We start from the raw sequence: 7,435 nt of genomic DNA on the forward strand, positions 1-7,435 counted from the left end.
CTTGAAGGTTCTGAGACTTATTAACCTCAAGCCCAAGCACTTGATTTTCTATTGCAATATGGCCTGGCCCCAATATAAACTGGGTGACTAGGAAGTCTGGCCCACAAACGGATGGATCTCTTAACTACAATGCTGTCCTCCAATTTGATCTGTGCTTTAACCATCTTAAAAAATGGTCTGATGGGGCACACGCGTGGGTGGCCTGCGCCGCTCTCTGTTCTCTGCTGTCTTCTGTCTTCGCTTTCACAGTCGGGGGCTTCTGTATGAAAGGATGAATTTTGAGAATCTTTTCTCCAAACCTCTGAACCTGGCCTTGGGCAGGAAACAGCCCACGGACTCTGATGCCACGGACTCGGACGACAGAATCGATGATGAAATAGATGATACAGAAGTTGAAGAAACACAAGAAGAGAAAATAAAATGGGAAGTAAAACTGGAGTGTGTGCATATTCCAAAAAAAATTAGGCACTTTGGAAACTCTGTAACATCACCAAAGAATTTGCTACAAAGAAAATCAAGAAGGACAGACTATGATGTATATACAGTGATAATGATATCTGCAATCAGAAATCAGAAGACAACTTTGTTAAAGAGCTTCAACAGTATATAAAAGCCAAAGAAATGGCAAAAGCTGCTGAATCCTTACCACTTTTGGAAGAATCCATGAAGAAAGAGGAAGCAAAGTGTACACAGAAAGCCATTAAACAAAAAAAGAAAAACCTTAAAGCTGCCCACAAGAAAGGTAAACAGAAGAAAATGAAGCGGAAATGGCCTGGTGCTGCAGACGACGGATCCAATGCATCACTGAGGAATGGTGGCTCACAGGAGTAGGATGATAAACCTAAAGAGAAGCAGCACATGTGAATGAGTCAGGGGTTCATAAACCAACACACTGTGAAATGCAAGGGAAAACAAGTTTGTAAATATTTCCTTGAAAGGAAATGCATTAAGGGAGATGACTGTAAATTTGATCATGATGCAGAGATAGAGAAGAAAAAGGAAGTGTGTAAGTTTTATGTACAAGGATATTGTACCAGAGGTGAAAACTGCCTGTATTTGCATAATGAATATCCTTGCAAGTTTTACCATACAGGTGCTAAATGTTATCAGGGAGAGTACTGCAAGTTTTCCCATGCTCCTCTGACTGCTGAGACACAGGAGCTGTTGGCTAAAGTTTTCAATACTGAAAAGGCCATGAAAATAAAACACATTTAAAAAGCTTTGTATAGATGAAGAATGCTTATGCATATGTTCAGGACTATTCAAGACTGGTGATTTGGAGTGATTTATGGGATTCCTCATTTAAAGCACCTTGTATCATTATGATGACATGAAGCTTCTTTAATTGATGGCGCCCCTTGTAAGGATATAATCTACTGTATGAGTGAAGGGGTTGTCTTCATCCAGCTGTTCAACTGTTGGAACAGGAGAGGAGATAGATGGTACAGCTCTTGCTGCTGGGTAAATGTTATGATAGGAAATTGCAGAAGTCTGTTTTGATTCACCTAGTTTTCTCAATAAAATAGGAAGAAGGGTTAGACCAAGTGAGGATGAGTGAAGAGGTGAAAGACTGGAGAAAACTTGGGTTTCTCTAGGAAGACATGGGGTAATAGAAGATGGATATACAGTTAGTTTTCATATTGTTAAATACTTGTACAGTATTTTTAATAGTTGCTCAGAATTCTATTTTATGACTTAAATTATGGTTCTGTGATTTTTTTTGGAACCAGTTTCCTGTCATTGCACATTTAAGTTGTTTCCAGTTTCTTATTATTAAAAATAAAAGTGGAACAAAGTCTCTTACTATTAAAAAAATAATGGTCTGATGTTCTTTATGTTCAGGACTCTCTATCATCCTGATCACCACAACTCCTGTTGCATACTCTTACTTACACTTACTTCCTTCCTCCTCCATCTTCCCAAGATTTGGACAAGCTCCCAGTCTTCACACCTCTTCCTCCTCCTCCATATCCCCCTTCTGCCCCTTCACCTGACTGTTTAACAACTCCATTTCTTCTTTCTACTTCTCCTCCTCAGACCTCTCCCCCTCCTCCCACTTCAGATTTGGTTTATTTCAGCCATACCTGTTCCATCCATCTCTTTCAGGAATCCCCTAAGCCTGTGCCCCAGCTCACTCTCCATGAGATTGCTGGATTAGAGGGCATAATTCATGTCTAGGCTCCTTTTTCAATGTTAGAACTCTCCCAAATTGAGGTCAGACGTGACAGTTTTTCAGAAAATTTGGCTAAATTTACAAATGAGTTTGAATATCTCACCCTCTCATGTGAACCCTCCTGGAGAGATATTTACATTATCTTTTCTATATGTACCAATTCAGGTAGGAGGGGCCATATTTGGTCCAAGGCACCTGAGTGTGGGGATAACCTAATTCGGAGGCAGCCTGATACTTATGCCCCCATCATTATGGCTGTCCCTGACCAGAACCCCAAATGGGACAAGCAAGCTAATTCCCCTGACTGCTGTAAACAGGATCAAATGCTCTCCTGCCTCATAGAGGGAATGAAGTAGGCCATTACTAAGCCTGTTAACTATGACAAGGTTAAAGAAATCACTCAAGGGCCAGATGAGAATCCTGCTCTTTTCTCCTCTAGGCTTTCAGAGGCTTTTCACTTCTATACTAACCTAGATCCCCATTCTAGGGAGGGTCAGTCTATCCTAGCTATGCATTTCATCTCCCAGGCTGCTCCTGAGATTCAGTGAAAACTCCAAAAGCTAGAAAAGGGACCTCAGGCTGCACAATCAGAGTTGGTCAGTCTGGCTTTCAAAGTCTTTAACAATGTTGATGAGGATAAATGAGAGGAGAAAAGGGAATGAGACCGACAACAATCCTGACAGCAAGAAAAAGGTTTTTCAAATGGTAATCTCAGCAATTGAGGGGCTCTTCAGGGAGGGACTTATCTGAGGCCCTTGACACAGCAGCAAGGACAGCTATTAGTGTCGCCGGGCCCCAAACCTGCTTCAACTACAAACAAAATGCCCTAAGAAAAAGCAGCAGCTGCCAGGATCAGGCCCATGTTGCAAAAAGTTGGGGCACTGAAAGAGGGAGTGCCCTCTCCTCAAGAGAGGAAATTGAACTTCCCTTCTGGAACCAGCAGGTGCTCCTAGAGGGGCTCCCTCCATACCCATGAACCTCCTTAGCCTTCTCCAGACATCAGACTGATGGCCCCAGCATCGTACCAAGCTCTGCTTCACACCATCGAACTGACTGGGTCTCTGGTAACTCTCTGTTGCAGGAAAGCTCATCAAATCCTTTATCAATACTGGAGCCATTTACTCTGCTCTCCCCTAGTTTTCAGGCCCTTTGTCTCCCTCTCCTACCTCCATCATAGAGATTAAGGGAAGGCCTCAGGCCCTTCTGCAGGAGTAGTCCTACAAAACAGGTGGGCCCTAGACTGGCTAACACAGTCTTTAGAATTAGAAGACTTAATATTGCTGAGGTGACAATATTCCTCAAATTCATTTATAGATTCAATACAATCTCAATCAAAATTCCATCTGGGAAAACTTCCGGCCAAGATAGAGGCTTAGACTGACATGCTTGGCCTCCCTCTACAACTAAGTAGGAATACAACTACCACAAAACAAAAGATAACAAGAAGTTCCAGAAAATAAAACTACATGGAAGCCCAGCGTATGAAGTTATAAACCAGCGGTGCTCGTCTGGATGGGTAGGAGGAGCGAGAAACCGTGGTCCTGTCTGTGGTAGTGGTGGGATTAGTGGTGGGGTTAGCAGCAGGACTGCGAGAAACTCCAGGGGAGTAATTCCGGTTGCAGTCAAGACCCCGCAGCTCGCGATTCCAACGCTGGGAAAGGCAGCCCCCCCCCCCCCATTGCCTCAGACAGTGAGGCCCAGAGGGCGTGGGGATGGATCCAAGTCTCTCAGCAGAGAGTAATGGCAGGAATCCATCTTGGACCCCCACCCCCACACAAAGCGTCACAGTGCAGTGGAAAAGGTTACTGGTCGCCGGGTAGTGATGAGTGCACAGAGCTCCGCCCCCCACAGCCTGCCCAGGAAACAAAGCAAAACACAGTACTGTCAGAATGAAGCAGACAATGATTGAAATCCCAGTTACACAGCTCATCAGGCAGCAGATGCGGGACCTGACAGACAAACAAATAGGAAACCTTTCTGAGGCACAGTTCAAAGCTATAGTCATAAGGCGGCTTACAGAATTAACAAAAGATTTAGAACAAGACAGGGAAGGAATGAAAGCTACTCATACTGAAACGAACAAAAACACATACAAGACAAGTGGTGAGGAAATAAAATCCAGAAATCAAATCAACAAACCAGAACATAAGGAAGAAACGAACAGTCAACCAGTGCAGAAAGAGGAAACAAAAAGTAAGGAAAGTGAGGAGAGGCTCAGAAACCTCTGGGACAGCTATAAGCGAACAAACATTCAAATAATAGGACTGCCAGAGGGTGAAGAAGAAGAACTAGAAATTAAAAAATTATGTGAAAAATAATGAAGCAGAACTTCCTGAACTTGGGGAAGGAAATAGACTTACAGGTCTAGGAAGCACAGAGAGTTCCAGAAAAACTGGACCCAGGGAGAACCACTCCAATACACATTATAATCAAATTGTCAAAAGTTAAAAATAAAGAGAGAACCTTAAAAGCAGCAAGAGAGAAGAAAAGAATCATGTACAAAGGGGTCCCAATTAGACTATCAGATGATTTTTCAAAGGAGATCCTGCAGGCAAGAAGGGACTGGCAAGAAATATTCAAAGTAATGAAAATCAAAAACCTACAGGCATGAAGCTGTGCAGCGAAGCTGTCATTCAGAATAGAAGGGCAGAGAAAGTGCTTCCAGGACAAAACAAATCTGAAAGGGTTCATTAGATCCAAACCACTATTACATGAGATGTTAAAGGGACTGGATTAGAAGAAGGAGGATCAAAACTATGAACATTAAAATGAAAACTGTATCACAACAACCAACAACAGAAGCTAGGGAATCGAAACAAAGGCAAACTAAGTAGGCAACGAGAGTGGAAAAAGAACTATAGGTATGGGGAACATATTGGGGGGAGGTCAGCAGAGAGGGGGAAGGGGGAAAGGGAGGGAGATGGTACAAGAATTAAGAAGCATAGTAGGAGGGAATGGAATAGGCAGGAAGAGGTTGAGAAGAACTATATGCACAACCAATGGACATGGACTAAAAGGGGGGGACAACTGGAGGGAGGTGGGTCACTGGGTGGAAGGGAGCAGAGGGAAAGGAAATTGAGACAACTGTAACAGCATAATCGTTAACACATATTAAAAAAAAATTCCATCTGGTTTTTTGTTTGTTTTTGCAGAAATTGATAAGCAAACCCTGAAATTCATAAGGAAAGGTGAACGGCACAGAATAGCCGAAATGATTTGGAAAAAGAACAAAACTCGAGGACTCACTTTCCAATTTTAAAACTAACTACAAAGCTACAGTATATAAGGAAATCCATGTAGCTATCTATGGTCAATTGATTTTTTTCAACAAGAGTGCAACTGAATGGTGAAAGAATAGTCATTTATCTTATTTCTTTGACACATTAGTATGTTAATTTCTACATATTTGCGAATTCTCAAAATTTATTGCTGTTATTGATTCCAAATTTTATTCCACTATAGCCATCCCAATTCTCTTTTAGTTATTATTTGCATAGTACATCTTTTCAATCCTTTTACTTTAAACCTATTTGTGACTTTCAATTTCAATTGTGTCTATTGCAGCCAATAGATAGTTGGATCATTTTCAAAAAGAAAATCCCATTCTACCAATCTCTGCCTTTTAATTGGAGTATTAAATCTTTTTACATTCAATGTAATTACTGATAAGGTAGGATTTATGTCTGCCACCTTGATATTTGTTTTCTTTCTTTTTTGTTCCTCATTTTCTCTATTACAGTTGTTTGTATGGAAAATAATAGAGTAATTAATAAGTAATACTACAAGAATAAACTCTGTTTCATGTACTTACAACTATAAACCTACTTTAGCCCCACCCTGTATTTCTTAGTGTACTATTTCAATTCCTTTATCATTTATTTTACTATGTATTTTAAATTATTTTCTTAGTGGTTGCCCTTGGAATTATAATTAACATATTAATTTATAACAATTTAGTTTGGGTTAATACTAACTTAATTTCAGTAATATACAAATACTTCATTCCTTTATATTCTATCCCATTCTTCCTTGTTTGTTCTGTTGTTGTTGTAGAAATGACATCTTTATATACTGTGTGCCCATCAAACAGACATATAACTTATTGTTTTATGTGTCATCTTTTAAATCAGATAGAAGTTACAAGTAAAAAATACATTTATGTGTTTACATATTTACCTCTGTAGTTACTTTTTAAAAAAAGATTTAATTTATTTTTAGAGAGAGGGTAAGGGAAGAGAAAGAGAGGGAGAGGAACATCAATGTGTGATTGCCTCTCACACACCCCCTGTTGGAGACCTGGTCTGCAACCCAAGCATGTACCCTGTCTGGGACACGAATCCACAACCCTTTAGTTTGCAGGTTGGGGTTCAATCCATTGAGCCACACTAGCTAGGGCTGTACTTACTTTTACTGGTACTATTTCTTCATGTGGATTTGAGTTACTGTCTAGTGTCCATTTAATTCAGCCAGAACTCCCTTTATGTATCCTGTATGAAAGGTCTGCTGGTGATTAATTATCTATTTTTGTTTACCTGTGAATGTCTTCATTTTTTCATCATTTTTAGACATACTTATAATGAGTTTTTGAAGTCTTTGTGAAATCTGGTATCTGGTAATTTCCATAGTCAGTTTCTATTGCCTTGTTGTGTTTTGTTTTCATGGTGTATAGGTTATATTTTCCTATTTCTTAAATGCCTAATAATTTTGTTAGGTATTTTTCTTGCAGGCCTTATAATTTTTTGTTGGAAACTGGACACTTTAGATGATATATTGTAGCAACTCTAGGTACTGGTCCCCTCCACAGGCAACACACACACTTCCATTTGTTATTTTTGCTTCTTATTGACTGGCTGGATTATTTTAGTGTCTGTTTACTCCCTCCCTTAGGTGTTAAACTTCCGTTTTTGCTCCTCAGGGAGGCTCAATCTGAGTACAACCAGCCACCTTGGGATGAGAGTGGCATCCTAGGATTAACTTTCTCTTTCCCTGACTATACCCAGCTGTTGAACCTGCACTAATTCCTAGGTAATTGTTCCAATGTTTCCAACAATGCCCTGGGGCATATATTGTTCTATAAGTGAATAGTTTCTGAGGTCTGTATTTGATATTTGTTCTGACCTCAGGAGGGTCTGAGAACACCTTCCTTCTATCTTAAGTATACTTTTAAAGAAGTTCTTTAGATAAGAACTATTAGGAAATTTCTAAATTTTTATATATCTTACCTGGTCTTCTTTCTTGAAAATCAGTTTTGCTGGAATCACA

The 7,435-nt window shown here is 40.1% G+C and overlaps 1 pseudogene; it reads left to right on the plus strand.

Annotated features, from left to right (window-relative positions):
• Positions 1 to 271: 271 nt before the first annotated feature.
• Positions 272 to 1,215, plus strand: LOC150021869 (zinc finger CCCH domain-containing protein 8 pseudogene; annotated as a pseudogene).
• Positions 1,216 to 7,435: the final 6,220 nt, after the last annotated feature.

Source organism: Furipterus horrens, unplaced genomic scaffold (genome assembly GCF_987537825.1).
Source record: "Furipterus horrens unplaced genomic scaffold, mFurHor1.1.pri manual_scaffold_1, whole genome shotgun sequence".
Classification (NCBI taxonomy): domain Eukaryota; kingdom Metazoa; phylum Chordata; class Mammalia; order Chiroptera; family Furipteridae; genus Furipterus; species Furipterus horrens.